Source organism: Martes martes (genome assembly GCF_963455335.1).
Source record: "Martes martes genome assembly, contig: scaffold_132, whole genome shotgun sequence".
Lineage (NCBI taxonomy): Eukaryota > Metazoa > Chordata > Mammalia > Carnivora > Mustelidae > Martes > Martes martes.
In genome coordinates this window covers 55,666-74,220 of record NW_027666486.1, presented here as the reverse complement: position 1 = coordinate 74,220, position 18,555 = coordinate 55,666, and positions in this window count along the sequence as shown.

Sequence of the window (18,555 nt, the reverse complement as noted above, 5' to 3'; positions counted from 1 at the left end):
CTGGGAAATTGGTGTGCTGGTGTGAGAGGAGCTAGTTTGCATGCGGACGATTAAAACACGTTTTGGCCAAAGGAGTAAGGAGGAGGTTCCCTGCATGGGTGTCTGGAGGTTGGGGATGAGGCCATGGGCCTGTTGCTTGCCCGGCCTGTGTTTCCCCGTGACCCCACATCAGGCTCAGAGTCCTTGGGATGAAGGGGCTGCAGTGGGAACTGAGGTGACCCTTCTGTGTGAGGTGAGGGGTTGTGCTCCCTGCTCAGGGCAGGACGGGGTCTGATGTTTACCCTGGACTTGTGGTTAGGTTTGGGTTCTCATCCTGCCTGTGTTGCTCTCTGGCTGTGACCTTGGACAAGTTACTGTCTTCTCCAAGCCCATTCAAGCTCATGCGTCCATAAATGGGGCAGATGAGGGAATAGGTTCAGAAAGGAGAAGCGGATTCCTACGAGCACACAGCCAGTAAGTGGCCCAGCTGGGACTGGAACGCATGTCTGGGCGACTCCAGAATTTGGGTCTTCACTGTGAACACAATAAAAAAAAAAAAAGTCCTCCTTTATTCTGAATAGGAGGAAGAAAACTAAACTGAGAAACTCATGCAGTGTGCCGATTAGAGGGGCACGTGAAGAGGGTAGGAGAATTCTCTAGTGGGACAGGCAGTGTAATTTGCTCAACTCTATGCAAAATGGAAATATAGGGCCCCTTGTTTAAGGATGACCGAGAATTTCAAGAGGGTAACAGCGCTTATTAAACTGACAGTGGGGCCCTACTACGTGTGGGCCCTGAATGATTGCTTGGGTGGCACGCCCATGAAATTGGCCTGTTTCCCTGCCTCTAACAGCTCGCAGGTACCAGTAGGGTTCCCTCTGGCACGATGGCTAAGGGGCAAGCTCCAGCGTCAGGTGACCTGGGTTCCGGTCTGGGAAGCCAGGCTTCCTAGCTAATGACCTTAAGCAGTTTCCTTAAGCCCTCTGAGCCTCAGTTTGCTCCTCCACAGAAGGGGGTGGGGGTTTTCTTTTCTAGGAGCATGGTCAGGTGGAAATAAAGCCATGGGATAAAATATGGAGCACAGTGTCTAGCCCATCCCGGGAACCAGCCATACCAGGAATGGGGGTGGGGGTGAGTCCCTCCTCCCACCCACTTCCCCAGGCCCAGACCCCAGGGAAATGCCAGGTCCCCGCTGTCGTCACCTGTGTGCTGCTCAGCCTGGGCTGGAATCTTGGAGACTGCAGCCTCCCTGCTCTGGCAGCCCCTCCTCCCCTCCCCATCCCCCAGGCTTTTAATGAGTTTAGTATTTTCATCAAATCATTCTTCCTACAACACAGGGCTGAGGAAGCTAAAAATAGCTGCCTGAGTCACATGATGGCTCCAAATGCGGAGGCTCCCAGCAAAGGTACAAGTGCGACTCCTTGTTTCCTAGGAAATGAGAGTCATTGTGATGCCTGACGCCAGGCCGCTGCCAACGCAGCCAGGGCGGCTCGCAAAGGCACATTGTTTCCTGTGACACCCCTGCGTGCGTGTGACAGGCAGAGGCTGGGGCACGAAGGGAGGAGGCAGAGCCCCCAGAACCGGCTGAATCCTGGCTGAGTGCCCTCAGATCTGAGCCAGAAGCTGTCCCCAGCCTTTAGGAGTAGGCAGTCCCCAAGGCAAGCGCTTCCTCACACCTGGCCCCCAGTTCCCTGGGGAGCTGGCAGGGGATTGTTTTGCCAGCAGGAGAGCCGAGTTTTCTCTGGTACCTACCTTCCCTGCCTCTCTTTCCCCTTGTCAACAGCTTGTAACTTGAGGTGTTTCACTGTTCGGGGAGGGTCTTGCTGGTTCAGTCTGAAGAGTACGTTTTAAGTTCAAGCACCGCATTGGGTGTCGAGACGACTAAAAAAATAAATAAACTCAATTTTATGTTTGGTAAGGAAAGCCAATCTGTTGACCCTCATTCCCCCAGGGAAACCTTGCCAGGCTCCTCCCTACCCTCACCCCAGCTACCAGTACAAAATAGCCCCTCGCTCCCTAGATCAGGCTCAAGAGCATCATAGGCACCTGGGGGGCTTGTGAACTCATCGGACATTGGGCATCGCCCCCGAGTGTCTCATCCTGTGGGTCTGGAGTCTGGCCCCCCAATGTGCATTCCATGTTGATGCTGTGCTCCAGGGAACGAACTTTGAGAACCCCGTCCTGAATGCCGCGGTCCGTATTTTCCCCAGCCCCTCCTCTCCTTCCTTTTCCTCTCTCCCCACTTCTTGTAGCAACCCTAAATCACAGTCTCCCATGCCCCAGTCCCGAACACCGCAAGACTTTCTGGCCCCTGGGCCTCAGCTTTGGGTCCTGCTGCCTGGAGCGCCCTCCCTCCGCCTTCTCTGTGGCTAACTGTCACGCAGGCTTTAAGTACAGAGAGCAACCACTTATTCACTGATCAGGAACCATACATGCCTCCCTCTTCACGATTCTGCAAGGTAAGCGCTACTATGCTCTTACGTCCATTCTCCGGACGTAAAAATGACATTCTCCGGAAAAAAAATGACACTCAGGTGGCCAGTCACGAGAGCCTCAGAGCTGGGATCCAAGGGGGGGCCTGGGTGTCAAGCCCACAGGTGAGTCACAGCTGCCCTGACTCCCTCAGGAAGCCTTGTTGGAGTCTTCCAGACTCGATCCCATATGCCTCGTTGGAGACTGCGTACCTGGGTGTGTTTGTCAGTGCGTTGACAAACACACGGTTGTTAGAGAACAACCGTGACAGTCGCTGGGTCTGTCTTCTCACTTAGACTTTTTGTTGCTGAAAGACGTGGGCTTTGTCCTTGTTATCACCAGATCCCAAATGACTGGAACAGGTTCTGGCGTCAGTAAGCGCTCAATAAATGCCCGCTTGTTTGCTGACTGACTGAATCATGGTTGCTAACGTGTTTGCAGAATAAGTGAATAAACGGTATCTGTCTCATCACTATTAAGTGAGTATATAAACGGTTAGGAGCTCATTGCTGAATAAATAAAAGATACTAAGTTCTCTACATGTTGCTTGAATGAATGAAGGAAGGAAGGAAGAAAGGAATGAATGAATGAATAGTAGTTGCTAATAAATGTTGGCTAGAGAAATAAATGAGTACATAAATGGCGAGTAGTGCTAAGTGTTTGGATGAGGGGAAGGGTTGGGTTGGAGGTGGCCGGATGGCAGCTGGGGTGACTGGGTAGACTGGTGTAGCGATGGATGGACGTGGTAATAAATGGAAGGAGGGGTGGATGGATGGACAGATCGGTGTAAGGAGGGATGAACAGATGAAAAAATGGGGGAGTGGGTTGGTGGGAAGACAGACAGATAAGCAGCTTGGTGAATGCATGGGAGGAAGGCAAGGCCCACGGTTGGGTATTGTTAGCGTGGGACCCTCTCGGTGCGATGCCACTTTTGCCAGGCAGATGACAGAGAGTGACTTCCTGGTGGAACCCGAGGGCCCACGGAGCCTGCAGCCAGGAGGGCAGCCCCAGGGTCCTCTGGGCCATGATCTGGGAAGCCAGATGGATGATGCGTCGTGAGCATTGCGAGGGGGACTGTGGGACGGTTTTAAATGTCAGGATGTCGCCCAGCTGTGAGATGGGGGCTTGACGTTTGTCATGTTCCTGAAGCACTCATTTTAATGACTAATTATCTTCCCTCTTCTGACATGGCTCCTTGGGAGGGGAGCGGGGAGCCTGGCTGGAAGCCGCAGACTTCTGCTCCACAATTGAACTCACTAACAAGCCAGAACGAATTAACCCCTACCTGCCAGGTGGGGAGTCAAACCTGGAGGGCCCATGTCCCAGGCCCAGCCAGGTGCTGCTCGGCTGGGAGCCCCTCTGGGCTGGCTGGCACCTGCAAGGAACCATCTAAACCAAAGCCCCTGGTGGATGTCTACAGATCTGGGAAAAGCCAGGTTGTTGGCTTGAAAGTTATTTGAGTTTGATCTAAATGAAATGATCAATCATTTGTTTTAAAAAAAAAAAATACAGGACTTACTGGGGCACCGGGGTGGCTTAGTTGGTTAAGCATCTGACTCTTGGTTTCAGCTCAAGGCATGATCTCAGGGTCCTGAGACGCCCAGCATGGAGTCTGCTTGGGGTTCTCTCTCCCTCAGCTCCTCCCGCCTTGGTGCTTACTCTCAAAACAAACATAAATCTAAAAAAAAAACCCCACCGTACTTTGCCATGTATGGGACATGGTATAAATGCTGTACCTGAATAATTTCATCCTTTGAGATAGACTGTTATTATCATAATCTGCGCCATTTTATAGATGGGGAAATTGAGGGACAGAGGTTATTACAGTAGTTTTAAAATGTGCCTGTAAATTCTTTGTTCCTCTCAAAAGACGGAGTCCAATCCCCTTCCTCTTGAATATAGGCTGGGTTATGACCTCAGTTCTGGGAGCTGGAATAGAACAGAGATGACCATGTGATTTCCGAGACCAGATCCCGATGCTGGAGCATCCTCCCGGTTCTGCCTCTTTTGAGACATGGACCTTTGGAGCCTGCACCTCCATTAAGGAAGCTGGGAGCCTTGAAGCCACCATCCTGGAGAGGATTCAGAGGACCCCCAGCCCTGGCACCAGGTGCATGAGTAGGGAACCCCTGGAACTGACCTCAGCCCCGGCCCCTGCCTGACTGTAGGTGCACTGGTGACTCCGGGGGAGGGGAGGACTGCCCAGGGGAACCCAGACAGCACGTGCCGTAACACTGACTGCTGTGAGGTTTGGGGTGGTTTGTTAGCCAGCCATAACGGGAGTGATGGTGAAATCAAGTCCCCTACCTCCTGTCGCTAGAGAGCGGCAGAATGGGGATGAGAGCCAGACCGGCTGGCCGGGGAGCCACAAGCTTCAGGAGTGAAGTGCTCCGGCCCTGCCTTTCCAGTCTTCCCTGTATCATCTCCCCAGTGCACGGACTGGCAGGGCACTAGTCCCAGCCGTGTAGGTTTGCAGGAGGATTCAGTGACACAGTTCTGGGAAAGCAATGCGTTCAGGGGTATGAATGTAAGAAATTCACCATTTCATTCACAGCAACACTGTCTTTGTGGCTATGCAGCTGTAGTCCTTGCCAGTGTCTTCAAAGGGCTCTTGCCCCCCTATCCCGACTCTAACATGTCTGCAGGTGTGTTTGGTGCTACTTTCTTTGGGTGCAGAAAGCCACTGCGTCTCTCTCCCTCCCTCCACTCCACTTACCTGTTCCACCCCAGCATTTCCGGCCGGTCTCACTGGAGCAGCCTGTGACTAGTCTCCTTGCATCCATCCCCTTTGGCTTCTGCTCAGCACCACAGCCAGAGAGATCCTGATAAACCTTGACCAATCACTTCGCACCTCTGCCTCAGACTTTCTGAGAATAGCCCATTTCTCTCAGCATAGAAAACAAAGTCCTTTCAATGGACCACCAAGTTCTACACAATTTCCCCCATCAAATACCTCCTTGATTCGTCCCCCTGAGGCCCCCTGGCCCAACTTCCTCACCCCAGCCCCATGAGCTCCTTGTGGTTCCTAGACCAAGCCACGCTGGCACATCTTGTCTGGAGGTTCCTTCTGCTTGAATTGCTTTGCCTGCTGATACCCAGACGGCTCACATCGTCACCTCTTTGGGGTCATGGCTGCAATGTCGCCTTCTTACTGAGGCCTCTCCTCACCACCTACTTAAAATGACAGCCGCCTTTGGGACCCTCCTTCTAGTTTTTCTCCATGGCACCTATCACCATCTTACACCTGGGTATCTTTTATTACTCTTTTTTTTTTTTTTTTTAACTCTTTCTTCCCCTCTAGAATGTAGGCACACGAGGACAGAGATTTTTATCTGTTTTTGTCACTGCCACTGGGATAGTGCCTGGCACATAGCAGGTGCTCAATGCCTACTTGCCCAGTGAATGAGCGGCTGTTGACTGTTATGAGGGAGTCCAGGGAGGAAACTACAGTGCTATTCCAGGTAAGGTCAGACTGTGCTGCTGAGGTTGAGGGGCACGGTACTTAGGAAAGGGCTGTGCTGTGGAGTCTCTGGTGGCCCCTGGTGTTCTGGCCTGTGCAGGGAGCCCCCGTCTCTGGAGACACGGTGGCAGGCATGCCTGCGGATTTTGGTGCCAGGTAAGGTGAAGGTGCTGTTGGATGGCCAGATGAGGTCTAGGTTAGTGGTGGCAATGAGGAGGACATGAGAGGTGGTGGCAAGTCCGGCATGAGAGAATCCTGGGAACCCCCAGGGAGCCATGAGAGGAGGGCCCTTGGGGAGTGAACAGTGGGAGCAGAGTCCCTTGCTCTAATGTCCACCGGGGTTGGGTGGGAGCACCAGGGAGCAGTGGGGTCTGAGGCAAACGCAAGTGCCCAGAGCACTGCGGCTTTTCTGGGCTCCCGTGGGCTTATTGGCATGTGGGAGGATGGCTCTGGGCTTGTAAGAACATCTGGTTTCTTGAAGGAAGCCAGAAATCTGGGGTTTTATGTGACATTTCTTGGTGTCTTGAGGCCCTTTATTCAAGCTTTGCCCAAGGGTTATAGGGAACAAATAATCCACATCTGTGGGCTGGGATTCAGCCCCTGGCAATCTGTCGACAGCCTCGGGGGGCAAAACAGTGAGGGAAAGGTCTGGGGGCAGAACCTCTGGGGAGAATGGAATCACAAGGGGCGCTCTCTGGCCAAAGGCACAGAAGATAGGAGTTCTCAGCAGGCAGTGTGTTGGAGCACTGAACGTCATCGAGGAGACCCTGGGTGTGAGACTGGAAACTTGATCTTCAGGGGATCACATGAGGGTTTTAACAGAGCAGGTTTGTGTAATGACACAGGCAGAAACCAGACTTCTCTGGGTGCGGCGCCGTCCCTCCCTGCCCAAAAGGTGTCCACTTTCCTTCTGTGCAATTGCCAAGGGGAGATGGAAATTTCTTTGTTTCAGACCCAGACTGTCCCTAGCAGAGAATGGGGCCTGGATGAAGGAGGCCGGTTCCCCCAGCCCCCTGGGAGGGAGACCGCACTCCTGACATCTGGTCCTAACCTCCTGGGGTGTTCCAAATCTGAGACATTTTGAAATTGCTCATGATGTCCAGAACAGAAGAGCGAGGTTCGCTGCTCCCTAGCACCCTACCTCCCATACCAGATGCACAGCCTGGGGGACACACCTCCGTCCCTGCACCTGCATGTGGCTGGGAAGGCCCAGAGCAGCCTCACCCAGCGGAACTTCCCACGTCACCGTGGGCACTCTCCATCCGGGCCGCTCGAAGTGGTCCCCCGCCCCCGGCCACATGTGACTGTCACACACATGGTGTGTGTGTGTAGTGCACCAGAGTGGCTGAATCTTTAATTTAATTTAAAGTCATTGAACTTTCAGTAACCTTATGGGGCTAGCGGCTGCCATACTGCACAGTGCTGGTCTAGGGGTTTGGAGGAAACCGTCGTGGTTATAGAGACCCTCTACTTCTTGCCTCCTTTCTCATCCCTCTCCCAAAGCAAGGACTGCCAGCAGGGACCTGCGTTTCCTGGCGGGCAGGCTCACTCACATGGGTGTGGCTTCCCCCTCTCGAGGGGTGGGTGCCCAGTGGAGGCCGGGCCTACCTCCCCCGCGCCGGTGTGACGATCTTGGCTCTCCCCGACTCCTCGTGGGCATCTCTGACACTCCGGTCTTATCAGGCCTAACAGACAGCCGGACATGAGGCCAGGGCTTGGCAGGCTGGGGCAGCCCACGTGGGTCGCGGGCCCGTCCTCAGGCTTCAGCTCAGTCACTGCCCGGGGCCTCTGGCTGCCTGGGCAGGAAGCCCAGCTCATAATAAAAGGGCCACTTTTAGTTTCCTTCTGATGGCTCATGTGAGTTGTCTCCCAGAGGGACTTTGTGGGACAGGAGGGTGATGGCAGAGGGGAAGGAGCGCGACCCTGGTTTGGCAGGAGCCAAACATTCCTGAGTTCCTAGAACATTTGCCTCTAATAAGGTCTCAAGCCCCTAACAATGGTTATTTTAAAATCTTTCTTCTGGTATTCTAGTTTAAAAAAAAAGAACTTCACATGTAATATATAAACATATCGTCTTTGTAAAAGATGAAAATGATTTAGAAGTTCTTTCTCAGGGTTAAAACAGACTATGGCCTTCCTCCTAGCCTTTCTTCCATATGTACACACACACACACGCACACACACGCACACACAAGCACACACACACACGCTGAGATGTTCGTTCCCCCAAAGAATCCTACTGTCCGTGATCCCTTGTTCCGTGACTCGGGGCATCTTTCCGTGCCTGTTGATGGAGATTGGCCCCACTCCTTGTTCACTGCCGCATAGTACCCCTCTGCCTATGAGTCATGGTTTAGTTAACCACTCCCTGTTGGTGGATATTTGGGTTTTTCCGCTAGGTTTCAATAGCATCAACTGTGTTGCGGTGGGCATTTTGTCTGTACCTCCCTGTGCCCGAGCCTGAGCCTAAATAGACACACACTCAGGGCAGAGAGTAGGGTAGGGCTGGATCATGGCTCAGCAAGTCTTCCCTCCTCTCCAGCTCCAGACCTCATGGGAGGCAGTAGGTCTCCGTCCCATTGTCAGGCTTGGCCACGGGACTTGCTTTGCTGGGTGAGATGGCAGTGGGTGTCGAGTCACGGTGGCCAGCTGTGAGCTTGGGTCTTAAGACGCCTGAATGTCTCTGCTTGTCTCTCCTGTGCTTCTGTCATGAGAATCACATTTCCGGGGGGAGCTGCTGGCCCCAGGAGGATGGGAGACACAGCCTGGAGCTCCGCCCAGCCATGCCAACCCCACCCGCGGGCCGCATTGCCAGCAGGTGAGCCAGAAAAGAAATGTTTGTTGTGGCACGCTGCTGAAATTTCAAGGTTGTTACATAGGAAAAGTTGCCTGACACAGGGGTGAAAACTGGGAGGGCTTTAAGTATCTATCAGAATGGTTAATGAAATGCCCTTTGACCCAGTGTTCGGCTTGCAGGTGTCTAGCTTACCGCAACACTCCCTATCAAGACACAAGAACAATGATATTAAGAGCAACTCCCGCTTTGTAAGGGAGGGTGTCCTCCCTGTCCCGTTTGATGGATGGGGCTGTCCAGGCATGAAACTGTGGAATCACTTAGCGGCTCTCACAGCGTGCCCGGGGAGGGGGGCTGCCGGGAGACCTCTGGCGCTGGACCTCCCCGCCACTCAGAGAGACAGCTCCAGGCGTCACCAGCCCCCACGGCTGCACGTGTGTGGGCACCACCCGGTCCGGCTGCGGCCACGGATCGCTGACTCGAGAGCTTTCCAGTGTTATCATCTCGGGAGCGTTTGCTCAACAGGACCTGCAGCCCCCACACGAGCACTTCCAGTTCCTAGAGGGCTACGGCGGGGCCCGGGGGGGGGGGCCAAGATTGGCTGGGAAAACTCCTGAGATAGAATGCCTGGGGAAGAAGAATTTCCCCTTGGATTGAACTGGACTGTTTTCCATTCGCCCCCAGACAGCCCATCTCTTTTCACCAAAGAGCTGCATTTTTCAGACTTTCCCCCCTCCCCGGTCCTCCTCTGGCCTCTTGGATAGGCTTGCGGGAAAGCTTCCCTGGGTCCGAAGATGCTCGGGGCTGCAGAAAAGGGGCTCGCCGCCTGGGCTCCTGCCTCCTTCCTCAGCTGCTGGCGGAAGGCCGAGGGGAAGAAAATTCACTCCAACACAAGGGCCCGTGGACACCTCCGCAGAGAAATTCGTCTTTTGTTGGGGGAAGCCCAGATGGAATCTCGGAGCTGGGAAATAGATCTGTTTGCTTGCTGTCCCCACTCGCCTCTCGGTTCATCTGTCACTGTTAGCTCAGTGCTGATAATTCTGTCGAGCTGGAGCACTCGCCTGGCTTGGCAGCGAATTGAGTTGAAAGGGAGTTTTTCCCCAGCAGAAATGTACTGTGTCCATGGTTTATTTGTGGGGGATGCTGTGGTAGAAGGGGGGGCTTCATCTGGGGGCTGGGGCCATCAGGGTCTTCCTGCCCAGTCAGGATTATAGGCATTAGCCTGCAGGGTTTGCTCAGCCACAGGGAAGAGGTGAGCCTAGAAAACCCTGCTCACCCACCATCCCTGGGTGTCCACTAGTCCATCTGGTGGGAGCTGGTTATGCAGGAGGGCCCCCATTCCTTTTTAAACGGCTGCATACTATGCCATCGCATGCACGTGGAATGGCGGCGGTGATGGTGGGGGCAGGTGGCTATTGACTGAACTAGTGTGCGGACAAGGCTGACTGTCCACAGGCTGGTCATTGGCTCAGGAGGTGCCGGGCACATAGCCCTGCTCAGCTGGTGCAACCGCGTTCCCTCGGTCAGGCACAGGGAAGACGGAGGGTCTCATTTCATCCTCAAACGTGGGCAGAATTATCACCAGTTTACAAATGAGCAAACTGAGGGATGCCTGGGTGGCTCAGTTGGCTGGGCGTCTGCCTTCAGCTCTGGTCATGATCCCAGGGTCCTGGGATGGAGCCCCGCATTGGGCTCCCTGCTTTGTGGGGAGTCGGCTTCTCCCTTTGCCCCTTTCTCTGCTCGTATTCTCTCTCTCTCAAATAAGTAAATAAAATCTCAAAAAAAAAATTAAATTGAAGCACAGAGAAGTTAAGACTCTAGGCGAAGATCACACCGCTGTTAAGTGGCAGAGCTGGGATGCCAACCCAGGACTGACTGACCCCAAAGGCCACCACTCCTGTAACTAATACCCCCCAGATGTCTGGGTACTTGGGAAGTTTGCTAAAGTCCTACTGTCGATGGGGAAGATAAGAGAGCACAAGTATTCCTTAGTCTCTGAGTTGCTTGGGATCCAGAGTATGACAATAACCTCCTCGGTCCACATCTGACCCCTTTCAGGAGCCAGGGTGGGTCTCTGGTTTTGGTCAGCCGTCTGATCCAAAGCCCTTGACTCTCTGCTTCCTTTTCCTTAAAATAATCAGATAATTGCAGCCGAAGCAAGACCTTCTGTTTGAGTTGCATGACCCACTGGGTTGCCTCCTCACTGGGCATGCTGTCCTCAAGGGAAGCCATTGCCCTTCTGTCACCTGCTTGGGGGTGGTCGCTGTCACAGCCAGAATCCCAGACCCCAGCATCAGCTCTCACTGCACTGTAGTCAGAGACCCCAGGCCTGGTAGGAATTGGCCGCTCCTGGTCATGGGGCACCGGTGGGGGTCCCAGGGTCCGCGGGCTGAGTTCTCACTGGTGCCAACCTCCCGGAAGCAACCTAGAGACCTGGAGGGCCAGGCTGGGGTGGTCCTTCCGCCGGGCAGCTCCTGGCAGGCGTGTTGCTCGGGGCTCCAGCACACTTGCTCTTCTGCTTCCAGTGCTCCCAGGCTGGGCCAACACTAATATTTACTTTTGCAGGCAAAGCTGTGGCTCTGGGCCGTTTCCCGTCCCCGTGGCTCTCCTGGGCCTCAGGGATGGATTTGCAGGGTGGGGTGTTGGGACACAGCTTGTGTGGGCTGAGCGGGAGCCACAGGAGAATTAGGTTTAAGGCCTCAGATAACAAAAATAACTATAACGGTAACAATGACAGTTCTTTATAAAGTGCTTGCCATATACCGGGATGCTGGGATAAGTCTCTCTCCTGTATTTTGTTTTGTTTTGTTTTGTTTTGTTTCGCTCTCCCCCCCGGTGCTCCAAGGCAGGTGTATCAGAGTTTTACAGGCTGGAAACTGGAGGCAGAGGACAGGAAGGAGCTTGTGCTAGTTCCCACGGCTACTAAGGAATGGACCCCAGTGGCCAGCTGAGCCAATGGGCCTTGGGAATTCTAAAATCAAATGCCTCCAGGGGCCAGGCAGTTTACCACAGTAAGCGAAGCCTGGTAAGTTGGAGGCAACAGGGAGAAGGGGGTACTGGGGTGCACTGGAGAGGACAGCCCTGGGTCACAGTTAGCTGTAGCTCCTTGTTGCCAACAGACAGCCAGACCCCGTGGGCCCAGCTTGTCTGATTTTCAAAAGAAAAACTCAGCATGTTTGTTTCTGTGATGGGGAGGGGGTGGGGATACATATTTATATATCTACAGGTTTTTATTTGAAGTCTTCCAGTTTTTAAATGTTGGCAACACATTCCTTTAAAAAAAAAAAGGAAAAAGAAAAAACAGAGCAGGAGCCAAGTCAAACATGGCTTCGGGTGATAACTCTGCTCTCCCTGTGGAGCCCTGTTTGTTCACCCCCCGCACTCTGCTTCCTCCACCCCCGGGGCAAGAGGGAGACTTTGGCTCAAAGGCCCCCAGTCTGGGCCATCACCCCTAAGCCACTTTAGGGCTGAACAACTCGGGGCAGTGGCACCTGGGAGCCAGACCATCAGGGCCCCGCCTGGCTCCACACCTCAGAGGTCAGTGCTCTGGCTCGTCTCCAGCTGTCCTTTCCCTACCAAGAGGAGGGTCTCCTGGCCAAGGGGGCCAGCTGCCTCTGGGAGCCCCAGAATTCCCTGCCCCCCAGGCCTCAAGCCCACTTGCATTCAGGACCAGCGTGTCAGTTTCACACGGCTGCAGAAGAAAGGGCCTCGACGTCATGGCGGGAAGCACGCAGCAGGCGGGTCCCTCAGCTGCTCCGAGTGCACGAGCTGGCTGGGCCCCCACAGCGGTGGCTCTCTCCCAGGTCACCTGGAAGCCAGTCAGAGGGTGGCCAGTGGGAGCCCCCCAGGAGTGTCGCCCACAGGTCTGCAGCCCATCTGACCGGGGGCTGAGGCCCCAGCTGGGGCTGCCACCCAGCAACCCCCCAACGTGTCCTCCCCAGGGGGGCCTGTGCGTCCTTCGCGGGAGGTGACCGGGCCTCCAAAGGAGCATGCCATGAGGGAAAAGCAAAAGGAAGCTGGATCGCCTTGGTGACCCAGCCTGGGGGTCACTTCTGCCATAACCTCTGTCCGGGTGGTGGCAGGAACAAAAGTCCGCCCCAGGGGAGGGGAGCGGCGTGACTTCTCCCCCTTAGTGGGAGTTACAGAGATGCACCCCTGGCTGCTTTGGAGACTCTTTTCTGCCATGGCTGCACTTCCCTGAGGTCTTGCTGAGGCTGGAGCCGCGGTGAGGGAGGCAGAAGGGGCCCTACAGGCTGGCTGTGCACACGCCAGCCCGCCGGGCCCTCTGACCCTGCCCGTGTGAAGGGCAGGCTGCATGAGGGTAGGGCAAGCCCTTCGCATTGGCCTTGAGGAGTCCCCACCGAGAGCCACATGCGGACCAGGCAGAGGTCAGCTCCTAGGGGGCCTGCGTGACGGCCACCACTGAGCGGGAAGGGCCGGGGAGGAGAAGAGAGACGGAGATAAATGACTCCCTGTGTGTCCGCCAGCCTCCTGGTGAACACACACATCTTGGCTGAGTGTGGAAAGGAAGGTCAGCCCTTGCTGGATGCTGGGAAGGCTGCTACAGGACCCGGGCTTGGGGGACGAGACAAATACACACAAGCCAGCCACCAGATGATGAAAGTCTCAGGGGAGATTCAGGTCAAATGGAAGGCCTTTGTAGAAGGGAGAGGTTAGAACACCGGTTCCCATCCTGCCTGCAAATCTAAGCTGCCTGGGGGAGCTTGGAGACACCGATGCCTGGTTCCCACTCTGCTCAGGGCTACGCAGGGCAGCCCTCCACAGCCCACGGGTGGGGCTTTAAAAAATCTCTCCAGCGATTCTGCTATGTGGCCAAGTTTGAGATCCACTGAGCCAAAGAAGAAAAAGCTGGAAGGGAGAGGCTCCCAGGTCTTACGGAGGGAATGGCTTAAATACAGAGAGGCCAAGAGAAGGCAGGGCAGTGTGCAGAAGCGCTGGAGCAAAAGAGCGGGGGTGGGAACGTGCGTTGTAGCAGTAGGGAGGAGTGGAACACAAGGCCGGACACTCTAAGGTACGAGTATTCGTAATAGAAAGTACATGTTGTCGTGCGTCTAAATCTCTTAGGACGCTTTCCAAAGTCCGCAGTATTGTACCTGCTCTTTGTCTCTCTGCCTCCCCATGGAGACCTTAAGCTCGCCGAGGGCAGAGGCTGTGCCCAGCTGCCACAGGACCCCTGTGCCCCACGTGATGCTTGGCATGACATGGTACTGTGAGGGTCCTTGGCGCCAACAGCAGGGATTCTGGGCGTCCTCTAGAGGTAAGCGGACTCGGGTGTGGTAGGGACCGTTGTAGGCTTAGTGGGAGCCTCCTGGCTGCAGAAACCTGGCGTTTATGGGAGCAGCATTTCCAGACTCTTAGAGCCCAGGTAGCCATGGGATACAGCCTCACCCACCAGGCTGGCTCAGGCTGGGTTCCCAGAAGCACACTCTTTGAGGCAAAGGTCTAAGAGCCAGTTCACATGGAGGGTGATTCCAGGAAGGTTGTATATGGAAGTGGGGAATTGAGACAAGGAAGAAGCCAAATGCAGAGTAGGGAAGGGAACAGGTTATTGCGGGGGACAACTGGGGTTTCATCCCCCTGGGAACCTCTGAGAGATGCTGTAGGATAGGCCTCAGGTGTTCCCACCTGAGGGCAAGAAAGCTTGGCACTTCCACCAAGTGCCATCTTTGGGGGAGGCTCCCCCTGGGCACCATTAACTCCTGCACTTCGAGTCCGCTCTGTGTGTTGATCCAAGCAAGCGACTGGGGCCACAGGATGGTGTCTATAGAAGAAAATTCTATGGTAACTGGGTGATGACTATCAAGGGGCTATGGGAGGGACAGGCAGAGACAGTGTCTGTTATAAACGTGTCAGTTGTTGCAAAGGACGTCCAGAATAGCCCTACAAAAGAAAGGCTGACTTAGCTGACAGAAGCCCTTTTGTTCATGACCTTCCCACTTTCCTCTTATTTAGAATACAGATTTAATGGCTGGAGCTGTGGCAGCCATCTCATGTCCATGTGGCGAAGGCCAGCAGTACCATCAAAACCTCTCTCTGTTCTGACATCTTTAAGTTTGCGTTACCTTTTTTTTTTTTTTTTTTAAGATTTTATTTATTATCTGAGAGAGAGAGAGAAGGAGACGGAGAGGGAGAAGCAGACTTCCGGCTGAGCAGAGAGCCCCACATGGGGCTTGATCCCAGGACTCTGAGATCATGACCTGAGCCAAAGGCAGACACTTAACCAACTGTGCCACCCAGGCGCCCCTGACATCTTTTAAACAATTTCCTACTGGACATTGTCATATAAGAAAAATCAACCTCTCTCTTTATAGTTTAAGGCAGCCATTGACACTTGGATTTCACGTTACTTACAGCCCAACTCAATCTTAGTTCAGTAAATCCTAAATGTTAAAGAATGAATGAGTTGCCACCTGGGCAGAGGTTGGGGGTGGGGCGGAGAGCCCCATTTGCTTTCGAAGATATCCAGCAGGTTTGACTGTATTCCCAGACGGTAAACTCCTGAGGGCTACATGATGATTATTTTTGCTTATTATTTTATCCTCAGCCAGTACAGAGGAGACTTGCAGTAATTGTTTCCTGAATAAATAAATGGCCAGTGATCCTGGGGGAGGTGACGGAGTTGCAGATGCTCTAGACACAATGTGAGTTTGTGTTCATGGAGCATCTTTTCACATCCTGGACTGTATTTCTCTTTTGCTAGAGGGAAGGGGAGTGAGCCAGAGGAGAGAAGAAAGAGCAAAGGAGCTAGGATGCAAGTATTAAAAATCGAGTAGGCTAAACTTCCTCTCTCTGAACCTTGGCTTCCTTGTTTGTTAAAATGGGGCTTATAACCAGAGCAAACTGCAGTTTGTTGTAAGGACTAAATGAGATAATGTATGACCAGTGATTAGCAGAGTTCCTGGCTAGAACCTGGTAGGTTCTCAATGAAGTGTACTATATTGTAACTGTTGTCTTTGTACCTGTACTGGACCCTGTGGCAAGTCCTTGTCCCCAGATAGCTGATGATCTGATAGGAGGACTCACCGTATGATGAGGAAGGACAGATACGATTCTTCCCATTTTATGGCTGAGGCGTTATAAAAGGCACCCAGGATCGGCTGGGTTTGTGGTGGGATCTCAGCCAGCACACAGGAGCTCTGGAGAAAAGCTAGAGGTGATAAGAACTTTGGGAGAAATTCTGTGGTTTGATCTTGGACCCAGAACCAACGTTTGCCAAAGGTCCCAGTGGGCTCTGTGATGGTGGCTCCCAGCTCCTTTTCACCTCACCCAGTTCCTTCAGAAGCTTCCTCCAAAGGCCCATTCCAGCTCTGAACTTGAAAATGCACTTACTGGAAGGAGCTGATTTGACTAAAAGAGCTGCCATTTAGCAGAACGATGGGTGGAAATGTCTTCCAAGTTAGGATGACATGCGTTGTTTTCCAGATTGATCCATGAGCAAACTTCTCAGGATCGTCTTGGTGCTGCTGACCACAGAGTTAGTCTCACCAAGGCTGGAGACCATGGTGAACATGGTGGCTGGTCCCACTCTCCGAGGGGAAAAGTGAAGGGTTCCCCTCATCACCTGGCTGGGAGCCTTCCCCAAGTGGGGGAGCATGTTCCCAAACTACTTTTATGGTAACTGATGATGTTGTTAAGATTCATCGGTTCATAATACTCCTGTTCAAAAGCAGCCCAGGTTCAAAGCACGTCTAAATTCCTCTCAGTCAGATACAGTGACTTTCCTAAGGGTGGAGGATGGTCACCCTCAGAGGGGAGAAGGACAGAGCTCGGGGCTGAGAAGGCTTGCTGGGTCTCCGCATTGAGAAACTGGTGTCAACCCAGGCAAATCTGGGCTTTAGGTTTTTCCCAGCACCCTCTTTGATAGTAGGATGTCTTAGGGCACAAAGCAGGAGTACAACTCCCTCCTCCAGCCTCTTGTCAGCGAAGAGATGGTTCTGATATGGTGACATATACCCACAGGCACAGCTCTCCTTCTTGTGAAACAAATAAACAAAAATCATCGTCATAAGTCTTGACAGAACCGTGTGAGAGCAGGTAGTGGGCTGTGATCTGTTCTTTGCTCCTGGTGCTTCCACCTGGCTCCCTCCTCTCCCCCCCTCCCCCAGCTGTGAGCTTTGTACTCATTGCCTCAGGGAGAGGATGACTCAGCAGAAGCTCTGAGAGACAAGAGCGTCAGCTTTTGGCTTTGGAGTTTCAAAAGCCTAGGCCCCCTGGGCATGACAGAGACTGGGGGCATAAATAATACATGTGGGAGAAGAGTTGGGCAAGAGGGAAGCTTCTGGACTTGGAGATGGAAGGGCTCCCGGGCTGGAGGAAGGGGGAGAGCAGGAGGGACTGTAATAAAGGAGAGGGGACTCAGCTTCCAGACCCCGCCCAGTCCTCCGTGAAGGGGGCACTTGGGTCCTTGGCTGGGGATGCCCAGTGGGGCTCCATACGCTGCAGTCTCTTCTTAGGGTCACCCTACACCACAGACACAGGAGCTATAGAGGTTAACCTTCCTGTGGACGGCTGCTGAGGTCCATTTTGGGGTGGTCAGCGTCCTGGCCCGGGGGGCTCCTCTCACAGTATCCCAAGGGAGTTCCATTAGTCCACGTGCACTCCCATTTCAATGTCCCAGGACCTGTGTAGACTGGAGGTTGGGGGTGGGGTGTTGGGACCTGGACACCTAGGGGGTTAATAGTGACAGAAGGGACAGAGACCCCCTCATCACTCCCACCCCACTGGACCCTGCCAAGAGGTACCCCCTGAGGTGGGGCAGGGTGAACCGTGCGACTCTTAGAAGCTCCCCACATGCTGAGGGACGGAGAAGGGCTCTGCGTCCGAGCACATCCCTTAGGATCCGCTGTAACTCCATCTTTTCTGCCCCCTTTGGAAAACTTAAACGGGGTGCAAATGTGAGGGAGAGGCCCCCTCTTCCTTCCTCCCTTGCGGAAGCTCTGGGGACTCGGTCTGTTTCCTCAGCTCCGCCAACTCGCCCCTGGGGACACTGCTCCCCGTTGGGCCAGGGGGCCCCAGGGCGGAGTCTCCAACTGCCCCCTGCCTGGCCCGGCTCCCCATCCCCCACACACGTCCACAGGCCTTTTCATTTAAAGAGTTCACTGCTGCAGGAAACAGATGGGAGGAACAAACATAATAAACAGTGAGAATTTCAAAGGTTCCGGAAACTTCGAGTCATGGTCTCAGGACTGCAGTTAAAGACTTCCTTCTGAGATGGGTTCTGAGAGCGGCTGCAGCCACTGTTTTTTCGAGCTTCTGGGATGGCCAGGCAGGTACTGGTGGTGTTAAGAACGGTCAGCCACCCCCCCACCCCCTCCCCTGGCCCCCAGGGGCTGGTCTGTAATCCTCACAGCAGTCCTGTGGAGGGAGGGTGTGGTTACTGCCATTTTTTTTTGTTTTTTACAGATGTGAAAATTGAGTTCAGAGAGCAGGATCAGGCCTCATGATTTATGGGACCCAGTGAGAAATGAAAATACAGTGCCCTTGCTCAAAAAGGATTAAGAATTTCAAGACAGCCACAGCAGGGCGTTCACCCCAGCTCAGGGGCCCATCTAAGCATGGGCCCGAGTGACAGCCCAGGACACAGGCCTTGTCTGAGGGAGTGGCCAGCGTGTCTCAGGACACCGACCCTGTGAGAGGCAGACACACATTTCAGTACAAGGTCTCAAACAGCCTTCAGCTTCGTTTGACTGGCCTGTGTTTACCTGCCGGCGCCCCGACTCCCTTCTTCCCACTGGCCGTGGCTGGTGACATCTCTGCTGTGACCTGTATTTCTATGACTTACAAAGAACAGCAAAAAGCAGGGCATGACTTGAAGACACCAACACGACAC